The sequence below is a fragment of the Hemitrygon akajei genome, chromosome 11 (assembly GCF_048418815.1).
Source record: "Hemitrygon akajei chromosome 11, sHemAka1.3, whole genome shotgun sequence".
NCBI classification, from domain to species: Eukaryota; Metazoa; Chordata; class Chondrichthyes; order Myliobatiformes; family Dasyatidae; genus Hemitrygon; species Hemitrygon akajei.
This window is the reverse complement of record NC_133134.1, coordinates 84,242,100-84,254,600: the sequence shown is the minus strand read 5'-3', so window position 1 is coordinate 84,254,600 and position 12,501 is coordinate 84,242,100. Positions and strand designations below refer to the sequence as shown.

The 12,501-nt window shown below is 53.1% G+C and overlaps 1 pseudogene; it reads right to left on the bottom strand.

Annotated features, from left to right (window-relative positions):
* LOC140736353 (cellular retinoic acid-binding protein 2-like) overlaps positions 1 to 7,176 on the bottom strand; it is a 32,383-nt pseudogene extending 25,207 nt beyond the window's left edge.
* Between the last annotated feature and the right edge of the window lie 5,325 nt (positions 7,177 to 12,501).

Here is a 12,501-nt window from a genome sequence, read left to right as displayed (position 1 = left end):
ACACAGAGAGTGTGCAAGTCAGGAAGTGTCACAGATAGGATCACATCGAGAGTGTGCAAGTCAGGAAGTGTCACAGATAGGATCACACAGAGAGTGTGCAAGTCAGAAAGTGTCACAGATAGGATCACACAGAGAGTGTGCGTCAGGAAGTGTCACAGATAGGATCACAGCGAGAGTGTGCAAGTCAGAAAGTGTCACAGATAGGATCACACAGAGAGTGTGCGTCAGGAAGTGTCACAGATAGGATCACACAGAGAGTGTGCAAGTCAGGAAGTGTCACAGATAGGATCACACAGAGAGTGTGCGTCAGGAAGTGTCACAGATAGGATCACATCGAGAGTGTGCAAGTCAGGAAGTGTCACAGATAGGATCACACAGAGAGTGTGCAAGTCAGGAAGTGTCACAGATAGGATCACATCGAGAGTGTGCAAGTCAGGAAGTGTCACAGATAGGATCACACAGAGAGTGTGCAAGTCAGAAAGTGTCACAGATAGGATCACACAGAGAGTGTGCGTCAGGAAGTGTCACAGATAGGATCACAGCGAGAGTGTGCAAGTCAGAAAGTGTCACAGATAGGATCACACAGAGAGTGTGCGTCAGGAAGTGTCACAGATAGGATCACACAGAGAGTGTGCAAGTCAGGAAGTGTCACAGATAGGATCACACAGAGAGTGTGCAAGTCAGGAAGTGTCACAGATAGGATCACATCGAGAGTGTGCAAGTCAGGAAGTGTCACAGATTGGATCACACAGAGAGTGTGCAAGTCAGAAAGTGTCACAGATAGGATCACACAGAGAGTGTGCGTCAGGAAGTGTCACAGATAGGATCACACAGAGAGTGTGCAAGTCAGGAAGTGTCACAGATAGGATCACACAGAGAGTGTGCGTCAGGAAGTGTCACAGATAGGATCACACAGAGAGTGTGCAAGTCAGGAAGTGTCACAGATAGGATCACACAGAGAGTGTGCAAGTCAGGAAGTGTCACAGATAGGATCACATCGAGAGTTTGCAAGTCAGGAAGTGTCACAGATAGGATCACACAGAGAGTGTGCATCAGGAAGTGTCACAGATAGGATCACACAGAGAGTGTGCAAGTCAGGAAGTGTCACAGATAGGATCACACAGAGAGTGTGCGTCAGGAAGTGTCACAGATAGGATCACACAGAGAGTGTGCAAGTCAGAAAAAATGCACAATCAAAGAGAAAAGCCAGACCAAGTAAAAAATTTCAGACACAAAACTAAGCAAATACATAAAGTGACCGAATGTGAAACAGAATCAGACAACACAGAGTCCAACGAAGGTGAGCTGTCTTGCCTAGAACTGCATAGTGTTACTGAAGCAGATCACAAGATCATCTGGGTCACAGTAGACGTGTCTGATGTAAAACTGGAAATGACTACATCATCAGCTTTGTCTATTATTTCAGATGCTGACTGCAACAGACTGTTTTAGAGAAGATCTCAGTGATACTAAAGACCTACACAGTTGATAAAGTGTCTCCCAAAGCAAACTGAAAGTGAGTGTGACATTTGGAGGCCAAACACAACCATTAAAGATTTGTGTTGAAAAGTGGGGAGCCAGCATGTGTCAAGTGTGAATGGTTGAGAAAAATCCAACTAGACTGGCACTCAATCAAAGCTCCCAGTGAAAGATCAACAAGCAACTGCGGTCCAAATGGTCGCATTAACCAGAGGCTGGGAATAGATGAACAGATTGAAGACATGGATTACAGCTGTTCAGGTTGCCAAAAAGTTCAAAATGCACCCCCATAGGCACCGTTACACCTGTGGGAGTGGCTGCCTTCACCGTGGCAAGGAGCCCATATTGGCTTTGCTGGACTCCATGTTCCCGATTGCTGTGGCTGCTCATTCGAAGTGACCGGTGGTTATACCAATGAAGTCAACCAGCTCAGCAAAGACTGTCTCCAGCCTGAGGACTATCTTCACCTGAAACGGCTTACCAGAACTAATTGTGAGTGACAACGGGCCACAATACATGTCAGAAGAATTCCGACTGTTCATGAAGAAAAATGGCATCAGACATTTCAAGTCATCAGCATCCAGCAACAATTGGGTTAACTGAAGGGTTTATCCAAACCTTCAAGAAGTCCATTAAAGTGATGGACAAGGTGGACATTTCTCTGCAGCACAAGGTGGACAATTTCCTTTTTGTGTATCGAAACTCTGTTCATGCAACAACAAACCAAACATCTGCGATGATGTTCATGAGCAGGAGTCTGAGATCTTGCATAGGCCTCTGGAGGGAAGTGCAGAATAAAGAGTTCAGCCAGTTGCCAAGTGAATCAGCAAGGGGCTTCAAGGATGGACAGGAAGTCCTCGCGCGTGATTACTGAGAAGACAAGTGGAGACCCCGGAGGAAGTTACAGGAACTGGACCAGTGATGTACACAGTGGATGTTGAGATCAGACATGGAGACGTCATGTGGACCAGACGCTGGATGCTTAACTGAAGAACACACCTGAGTCGACTGCATCCAACAAGATGGACACATTACGGTCACCGGACTTACCTCTCAGTGATGATGTCACTGACAGCAACGTGACACTGGAAACTGAGAACCTCATCTTAGACAAGACACCTACCAAACCTGATGCCACTCCACAGACCCAGAGACTCTACAATAACGTTATCGTTGACAAGACACCTACCAAACCTGATGCCACTCCACAGACCCAGAAACTCTACAATAACGTTATCATTGACAAGACACCTACCAAGCCTGATGCCACTCCACAGACCCAGAGACTCTACAATAACGTTATCGTTGACAAGACGCCTACCAAGCCTGATGCCACTCCAGAGGTGCTATGGAGAAAGAAACAGAGCGCCACCCAAAAGACTGAGCCTGTAGTCCAGTGGAGTTAGTTACGGACCGTTATTGTGAAACATTATTACTTGGAATATGGGTTTATGAAAAGTAAATTGAATGTTTTGTATATAAAAACATAGAAAACCTACAGCAAAATACAGGCCCTTCAGCCCACAAGGCTGTGCCGAACATGTACTTACTTTAGAAATAACCTAGAGTTACCCATAGCCCTCTATTTTTCTAAGCTCCATGTACCTATCCAGGTTTCTCTTAAAAGACCCTATTGTTTCCGCCTCCACCACTATCACTGGCAGCCCATTCCACTCACTCACCACTCTCTGCGTAAAAAAAACTTACCCTTGTCATCTCCTCTGTACCTACTTCCAAGCACCTTAAAACTGTGCCGTCTTGTGCTAGGCATTTCAGCCCTGGGGAAAAGCCTCTGACTATCCACACAATCAGTGCCTCTCACCATCTTATACACCCCTATCAGGTCACCTCTCATCCCTCGTTGCTCCAAGGAGAAAAGATTGAGTTCACTCAACCTATTCTCATAAGGCATGCTCCCCAATCCAGGCAACATCCTTGTAAATCTCCTCTGCACCATTTCTATTGTTTCCACATCCTTCCTGTAATGAGGTGACCAGAACTGAGCACCGTACTCCAAGTGGGGTCTGACCAGAGTCCTATATAGCTGCAACATTTCCTGTCAGCTCCTAACCTCAATCCCATGATTGATGAAGGCCAATGCACTGTACACCTTCTTAACCACAGAGTCAACCTGTGCAGCAGCTTTGAGTGCCCTATGGACTCGGACCCCAAGATCCCTCTGATTCTCCACACTGCCAAAAGTCTTACCATTAATACTATATTCTGCCATCATATTTGACCTACCAAAATGAACCACCTCACACTTACCTGAGTTGAACTCCATCTGCCACTTCACAGACCAGTTTTGCATCCTATCAATGTCCCGCTGTAACCTCTGACAGCCCTCCACACTATCCACAACATCTCCAACCTTTGTGTCATCAGCAAATGTACTAACCCATCCCTCTACTTCCTCATCCAGGTCATTTATAAAAATCACAAAGAGTAGGGGTCCCAGAGCAGATCCCTGAGGCACACCACTGGTTACCGACCTCCATGCAGAATATGACCCGTCTACAACTAATCTTTGCCTTCTGTGGGAAAACCAGTTCTGGATCCACAAAGCAATTTCCCCTTGGATCCCATGCCTCCTTACTTTCTCAATAAGCCTTGCCTGGGGTACCTTATCAAATGCCTCGCTGAAATCCATATACACTACATCTACTGCTCTACCTTCATCAATGTGTCTAGTCACATCCTCAAAAAATTCACTCAGGCTCGTAAGGCACAACCCGCCTTACAGTTTTATGTTGCATTACTGAAGGGAGAGGAGTGTAATGTATGTATGGATCTATTTCTTTTAGAGCAATGACCCCCCCCCCACCTTAGCACTATGTATTGATCTGTTGTCTACGCATCTCTCTCTGTGTCACTGCAATGTGAATACACCCGTTAAAGCTGTCTCCCGCATGCGTGCTTATATTTAATCAATGTGTAGTTGCACAGACACAATAGTTGGAGTGATGTGACAGTTCTGGTCACCCAGCTCTAGGAAGGGAGGGTGTGGGAGATGGAGGGAGATTATGGAGAAATGAGGAAGAAAATTGAGGGAGTAGGGAGGGAGGACAGGGAGAGTGAGATGGGAGAAGAAGGGGCAGTTTGGGGGGAAGGAGGGTGGGTGAGATGGAGGGGAGTGAATGTGAAGGATGAGGGTGAGGGATGGGGGGTAAGTCTGTATGAGGCAGTAAGGAAGGATGTTGAAAGAGGGGTGAGGAGAGAGGACTAGAAAAGGTTTGGTGGGGGGAGGGTTGGAGATAGGGTAAGGGAAGAAGGAGAGAGGGTAGGTGGCAGATGGAGGAAGGAAGAGTGCGAGTGGAGGGAGAGAAGGTGAGGGAGCATTTGATGGAGGGTGGGTGAAGGAGGATGAGGTAGGGAGGTTGAGAAAAGAGGGTGAGGGAGTTTAGTGGTTGGAGTGTGGGAGTGAGAGTGGGGACTGGGTGAAAGAGGGTGAAAGCTGGGGAGGGAGGGTGAAGGAGGGAGAGCGTGTAGGTGACAGAGGATGAGGGAGGTGTGTGGGTGGGGGTGTGGGAGTGAGAGGGGAATGGGTGTAGGTGAAAGGATGAATGGTAGGGGAGGAAGGGTAAAGGAGAGTGAGGGAGGGAAGGAGGTGGTGAGGGAGGGTGAGGGAATGTGGGAGGGAGAGGGTGCAGGTTAAGGAGGGTGATGGCTAGGGGAGGGAGGGTGAGGGAGCACTCACCAAGATGAGCTGGTCATCGGCTGTCAGCTGGCGGCTCCAGGAGGTTTTGGGGCCCTGTCCCTTCAGCAGCTGCTGCTCACACTCCATCTTGTTGTCGCCGACCCATCGAACCAGACTCTGCCGGGGAGACAACTGTCACCGTCACCACAGCACCTCCATCACTGGGCCTCCAACCCCATGGTAAGAGGACCAATGCCCAGCACAACCAGAGGTCCTGCTTCCCATGGTAACCAGCACTCTGTCCCCATAGTAACCAGGGTCCCTGACATCCTCCATGGTAACCGTGTTGTCAATGGAATCGCTGACCCCATGGTAACCGGGGTCACTGATCCCATGGTAACCTGGGTCACTGAATCCATGATAGCTGGGGTCACTGATCCCACGGTAACCAGGAACTCTGATCCCATGGAAACCAGGAATTCTGATCCCACAGTAACCACGGTCACTAATCTCATGGTAAATACTGTGTCAAGACCCTGATGTCCGCCGAAGGGAATGCCTGGGGAGCCAAGGCCACTTGTCCCTTGACCACCGTTCCCTTGTCCATCTCCATGCCTCCCTCCAAAGTCCTTCCCTCTGAACACCCGCTGCCCTCCCTCCAACCCCCTCAACCACACCCCTCATACCTCCGTGCCCCTCCTGCTAGCCCTCCACTCCCACGGTCTCACCTTGCAGGGCCTGCCGTCCACGGTCCTGCTCCTCGAATTCCTCGCCGATCCGGAATCGTATTTCAGTGGTCCTCACCTTGGTGGCTGTCTTGATGTAGAAGCTCTCACCGTCCTGTTTGATCTCCACGGCGGGGTTGGAGGCAGCCTGCACCGCGATCTTCCTCTGCAGCAGACCCACCTCTGGTGCAGAGGGCAAAGGGTCAGGGGCAGGTCCAGAAAGTTTCCCTCCCTGACCCCCCCTCCCCCCAGGATCTGTCCCTGACCCTCTTGCCCCACTGCACGGTGCAAAGTTGGGGTCTGCCTACCCCACCAGCACATGTTCCTCAGAGATCCCTGGTCTACACCTCCCCTCCCCAAGGACATGGGGCTGTGTGTGTGACACACACTTTAACATGCAACACAACCACGGACACGTACACATATAGAGACACAGGCAGACAGAAACACACACACAACACAACCACAGACACTCACACAGAGACAACACACACACACACACACACACACACACATCTGAGAGAAAGAAGGGAACTGAGAGATCAAACACAAGTGGGGAGGGAACAGAGAGCCGCGGCCAGAGAGGAGGTGAGTGAGGGGAGGAGGAGGAGAGAGAGAGTTTGCGATAGACTGAGAATGAAGGTAAGGTCAAAGAGAGGGAGAGTGAAATGGATGGGACAGAGAGGAGGGACACGCACAGATTGAGAGGTGATGGAGAGAGAGTGAGGGGGGATGGACAGAGAGGAGGAAGGAATGAGGAAAGGACAGAGAGTGGAGGGGGTTTGTTAAATACATAAAATGTTATTACACTCACACAGACACACACGCTCGAACACACATATATACACATAAATATGCACTCACTCACTCACACAGAAGCACACACTCACACTCACTCGCCAGCCCCTCCATTCTCCCACCCATTTCCCTCTCAACATCCGAGACCCATATACACACGCTGTGTTACCCTCATTTCAACCCTCCCGCTCCCTCTCTCTCCACTTTTGCCCCACTCTTACTTTCTCTCTCCCTCTTTCCCCAACCTTGTTCCCCCTCTATGTACCTTTTCTTCCTCTCTCCCGTGACTCCCCCCCCTTTTCTCTCTCTTTATCTGCCTCTCCCCTTCTCCGTTCTTCCTCATCTCTCTCTTTATCCCTTTTCCTGACTCCCCCTCTCCGCTACCTCGCGTCCTACCCCTTTATCTACCTCTCCCCCCTTTCCCTCTCCCAACTCTCTACCCCCCCCCCTCCTCTCCCCCACTCACCCAGGCACTTTCAGAAGCTCCTCGAAGTTCTCACTACTCTTCATTTTCCAGTTCCCGGTGAAGTTAGACATTTTGCCGGCGAGGGGGACCTCCTTCCGCGGCTTCGCACCCAATTTTGTCTCGGCGCTGGTTAGCGCTGCGCTCCCGACCGCTCCTGCTTTTTCCCCTGTCTGTCTTTCTGTCTGACTCTCTCTCCCCGGACTTTCTCTCTCTCTCTCTCTCTCTCTCTCTCTCTCTCTCTCTCTCTCTCTCTCTCTCTCTCTCTCTCTCCTCTCTCTCTCTCTCTCTCTCTCTCTCTCTCTCTCTCTCTCTCTCTCTCTCTCTCTCTCTCTCTCTCTCTCTCTCCTCTCCCCTCTCCTCTCTCCCTCTCTCCCTCTCCCTCTCCCTCTCTCTCCCTCTCCTCTCTCCTCCTTTCTCCTTTCTCCTTCCTCCCTGCACGCTGCTCTCGCCTTCTCTACCGTTTGTTCACCTCTTGTTTGACGCTTTGACAGAAACTGACCCTCGGGGGATGGGGGCGGAGTCAGAGAAGCCGAAGCAAAGTGCGCACTGCGGGGGGGTGTGAGCGGCGCTGGGGAGGGGAGGTGTACTCGAGGTGTGCGCTGGAGAAGTGATTGTGAGGCGCGAGTGCACTGAGAGTTGTGAGTTTGAGCTGGGAACTGAGTCCACGTGTGACTCGGAATCAGAATCGTCTTTAAGATCACGGACATCTGTGGTGTAATCTGTTGTTTTTAACGGCAGGAATACATGAGCAAAAGAGAACTATAAAGTACAATGAGAAACATATATATCAAATAAGCAGAGCAATCAGACAGCAACAAAAGAAAAAACAACAAGAGAGTGTTTATGGGTTCATTGTCCATTCAGAAATCTGATGGCAGAGGAAAATGTTTCTGAAATGTTGAGTGTGTGTCTTCAGGCTCCTGTACCCCCTCCTGATGGAAGCAATGAGAAGAGGGGCATGTTCTGGGCGATGGGGGTGGGGGGGCCTTGTGGATAAATACTGTCTTTTTGAGGCATCAACTTTCGAAGGTGTCCCTCGATGCTGGGGAGGCTGGAGCCCATGACGGAGCTGGCCGAGTTTACAACTTTCTGCAGCTTTTTCCGACCCTGTGCCGTGGCCCCTCCATTCCAGACGGTGATGCAGCCGGTTAGAATGCTCCCCACGGTACATCTGGAGAAATCTGCGAGAGCCTTTGGTGACATGCAATTCTCCTCAAACTGCCAGTGAAATACAGCCTCCTTTGTAATTGCATCAATATGTTGGGTAGATCCTCAGAAATGTTAACACCCAGGAACTTGAAACTGTAACCTGGATAGTGTTAGTGTGAACAGAGCTTTAAGGTGTGCTTGAGTGTTCCACGAGAGCGAGCTGTATGTGAGTGTGCACTAGTGAGCTGTGTCCTGGTCCTGAGCTGGGTCTGACAGTAGGGCAGTGGGGAATTGTCCAGTGAGAAGCTAGGGGTAGAGCCACAGTGACTGGGTTCGAACACATGAGTGTTGGGTGTGGTGTGTCTGCAAACCCTGAGAATGAGCGGCTTTCCCCCAGTTCCCTCCCACAGATCAATGATGTGCAGGGTCGGTGAATTAATTGGCTGCTGTAAATCAGCCCCCCTTCCTCAAGGTGTGTAGGTGGGGGGGGGGGTGAGAATCTGGGGGAAGAGTTGAGGGGGAATAAAAAAGGGGATTAGTGTAATTGTGTGGTTGCTGGTCAGCACGGAAGCAGTGGGCTGAAGGGCCTCTCTCTCACGATGACAGGGTAAAGGTCTGGGGAGTGTCCGGAGTTGCAGAATATGAGAGTGAAATAGATAAACGTATAGTTTAGACTATTTACCATTTGAATCATACAGAGAAATGTATTCTGTGCATCAGCGAACAACACAGCCCAAGGGGAAGCCTGCAGGCGTTGCCACATTTCCAGCAAGCACGCCCACGACTTACTAATCCCAACTTGTACGTCTCTGGAATGTGGGAGGAACGTAGATCACCCGGAGGAAACCCACAGGGTCACAAGGAGAGCGTGCAAACTCCTTCTAGACAGCAGCAGGGAACTGAACCCCGAGCTCAATCACAAGGCCACTGGCACTCTGTAACGTTAGATTACCATGCTGCAAGGATTTCTGGAATCACCAGCGACACGCAGATGGTCGGTGCCAGGCAGGCAGCATCTGCGGGGGGTTGAAGTTTCTGCTCCTGGACTGGACGGGCCCAGAGAGTTTAGATGTGGACCGGACAGAGGTAGAGTCTTTGTTCAGTGACACTGGTACCAGTTTAGGTGTGGGTTGTGTACCGCGAGAGACAGAGATCACTGGGTCATGGATTACCGTAGTCAAGTCAGGGGCAAGTGTGGTTTACAGTCACGTGAACACTGAATGAGAAAGCTGCTCGTAGCAGTGTCACAGGCAGATAGCGACAGACAACATAAACTAGATATCAATGATATCATTCAAGATTTAAAATGGTCGTGTGAAAACACGACATTAGTGCAAAAACAGTCCAAGACAAATCAATGGTAAGAAGTGGTCCGACTCGGTAGGGAGAGGGGTGGTTTGACTCGGTAGGGAGGAGGGTTGGTCCGACTCGGTAGGGAGAGGGTTGGTCTGACTCGGTAGGGAGAGGGGGTGGTCCGACTCGTTAGGGAGAGGGGTGGTCCGACTCGGTAGGGAGAGGGGTGGTCTGACTCGGTAGGGAGAGGGGTGGTCTGACTCGGTAGGGAGAGGGGTGGTCTGACTCGGTAGGGTCAGAGGTGGTCCGACTCGGTAGGGAGAGGGGTGGTCTGACTCGGTAGGGAGAGGGGTGGTCCGACTCGGTAGGGAGAGGGTTGGTCCGACTCGGTAGGGAGAGGGGTGGTCTGACTCGGTAGGGTCAGAGGTGGTCTGACTCGGTAGGGAGAGGGGGTGGTCCGACTCGTTAGGAGAGGGGTGGTCTGACTCGGTAGGGAGAGGGGTGGTCTGACTCGGTAGGGTCAGAGGTGGTCTGACTCGGTAGGAGAGGGGGTGGTCTGACTCGGTAGGGAGAGGGGTGGTCCGACTCGTTAGGGAGAGGGGTGGTCTGACTCGGTAGGGAGAGGGTTGGTCCGACTCGGTAGGGAGAGGGTTGGTCCGACTCGGTAGGGAGAGGGGTGGTCCGACTCGGTAGGGAGAGGGGTGGTCTGACTCGGTAGGGAGAGGGTTGGTCCGACTCGGTAGGGAGAGGGGTGGTCCGACTCGGGTGGGAGAGGGGTGGTCTGACTCGTTAGGGAGAGGGGTGGTCCGACTCGGTAGGGAGAGGGGTGGTCCGACTCGGGGTAGGGGAGAGGGTTGGTCCGACTCGGTAGGGAGAGGGGTGGTCCGACTCGGTAGGAGAGGGGTGTCCGACTCGGTAGGGAGAGGGTGGGTCTGACTCGGTAGGGAGAGGGATGGTCTGACTCGGTAGGGAGAGGGGTGGTCCGCACTCGGTAGGGAGAGGGGTGGTCCGACTCGGTAGGGAGAGGGGTGGTTTGACTCGGTAGGGAGAGGGGTGGTCCGACTCGGTAGGGAGAGGGGTGGTCCGACTCGGTAGGGGAGAGGGTTGGTCCGACTCGGTAGGGTCAGAGGTGGTCTGACTCGTTAGGGAGAGGGATGGTCTGACTCGGTAGGGAGAGGGGTGGTCCGACTCGGTAGGGAGAGGGGTGGTCCGACTCGGTAGGGAGAGGGTTGGTCTGACTCGTTAGGTCAGAGGTGGTCTGACTCGGTAGGGTCAGAGGTGGTCCGACTCGGTAGGGAGAGGGGTGGTCTGACTCGTTAGGGTCAGAGGTGGTCTGACTCGGTAGGTCAGAGGTGGTCTGACTCGGTAGGGAGAGGGGTGGTCTGACTCGTTAGGGTCAGAGGTGGTCTGACTCGGTAGGGAGAGGGGTGGTCCGACTCGGTAGGGAGAGGGGTGGGTCTGACTCGTTAGGGTCAGAGGTGGTTCTGACTCGGTAGGTCAGAGGTGGTCTGACTCGGTAGGGAGAGGGGTGGTCCGACTCGGTAGGGAGAGGGGTGGTCCGACTCGGTAGGGAGAGGGTTGGTCTGACTCGTTAGGGTCAGAGGTGGTCTGACTCGGTAGGGTCAGAGGTGGTCCGACTCGGTAGGGAGAGGGGTGGTCCGACTCGGTAGGGAGAGGGGTGGTCCGACTCGGTAGGGTCAGAGGTGGTCTGACTCGGTTAGGGTCAGAGGTGGTCTGACTCGGTAGGGAGAGGGTTGGTCCGACTCGGTAGGGAGAGGGGTGGTCCGACTCGGTAGGGGTCAGAGGTGGTCTGACTCGGTAGGGTCAGAGGTGGTCTGACTCGGTAGGGAGAGGGGTGGTCTGACTCGTTAGGGTCAGAGGTGGTCTGACTCGGTAGGGTCAGAGGTGGTCTGACTCGGTAGGGTCAGAGGTGGTCTGACTCGTTAGGGTCAGAGGTGGTCTGACTCGGTAGGGTCAGAGGTGGTCTGACTCGGTAGGGAGAGGGGTGGTCTGACTCGGTAGGGAGAGGGGTGGTCTGACTCGGTAGGGAGAGGGGGTGGTCCGACTCGGTAGGGAGAGGGGGTGGTCTGACTCGTTAGGGTCAGAGGTGGTTTGACTCGGTAGGGAGAGGGTTGGTCCGACTCGGTAGGGAGAGGGTTGGTCCGACTCGGGTAGGGAGAGGGTTGGTCCGACTCGGTAGGGAGAGGGGTGGTCCGACTCGGTAGGGAGAGGGGTGGTCTGACTCGTTAGGGTCAGAGGTGGTCTGACTCGGTAGGGAGAGGGGTGGTCCGACTCGGTAGGGAGAGGGGTGGTCCGACTCGGTAGGGAGAGGGTTGGTCCGACTCGTTAGGGAGAGGGTTGGTCCGACTCGTTAGGGAGAGGGGTGGTCCGACTCGTTAGGGAGAGGGGTGGTCCGACTCGGTAGGGAGAGGGTTGGTCTGACTCGGTAGGGAGAGGGTTGGTCCGACTCGGTAGGGGAGAGGGGTGGTCCGACTCGTTAGGGAGGAGGGGTGGTCTGACTCGGTAGGGAGAGGGATGGTCCGACTCGGTAGGGAGAGGGGTGGTCTGACTCGGTAGGGTCAGAGGTGGTCTGACCTCGGTAGGGAGAGGGGTGGTCTGACTCGGTAGGGAGAGGGATGGTCTGACTCGGTAGGGGAGAGGGGATGGTCCGACTCGGTAGGGTCAGAGGTGGTCTGACTCGGTAGGGAGAGGGGTGGTCCGACTCGGTAGGGAGAGGGATGGTCTGACTCGTTAGGGAGAGGGGTGGTCGACTCGGTAGGGAGAGGGGTGGTCTGACTCGGTAGGGAGAGGGGATGGTCCGACTCGGTAGGGTCAGAGGTGTGTCTGACTCGGTAGGGAGAGGGGTGGTCTGACTCGGTAGGGAGAGGGGTGGTCTGACTCGGTAGGGAGAGGGGTGGTCCGACTCGGTAGGGTCAGAGGTGGTCTGACTCGGT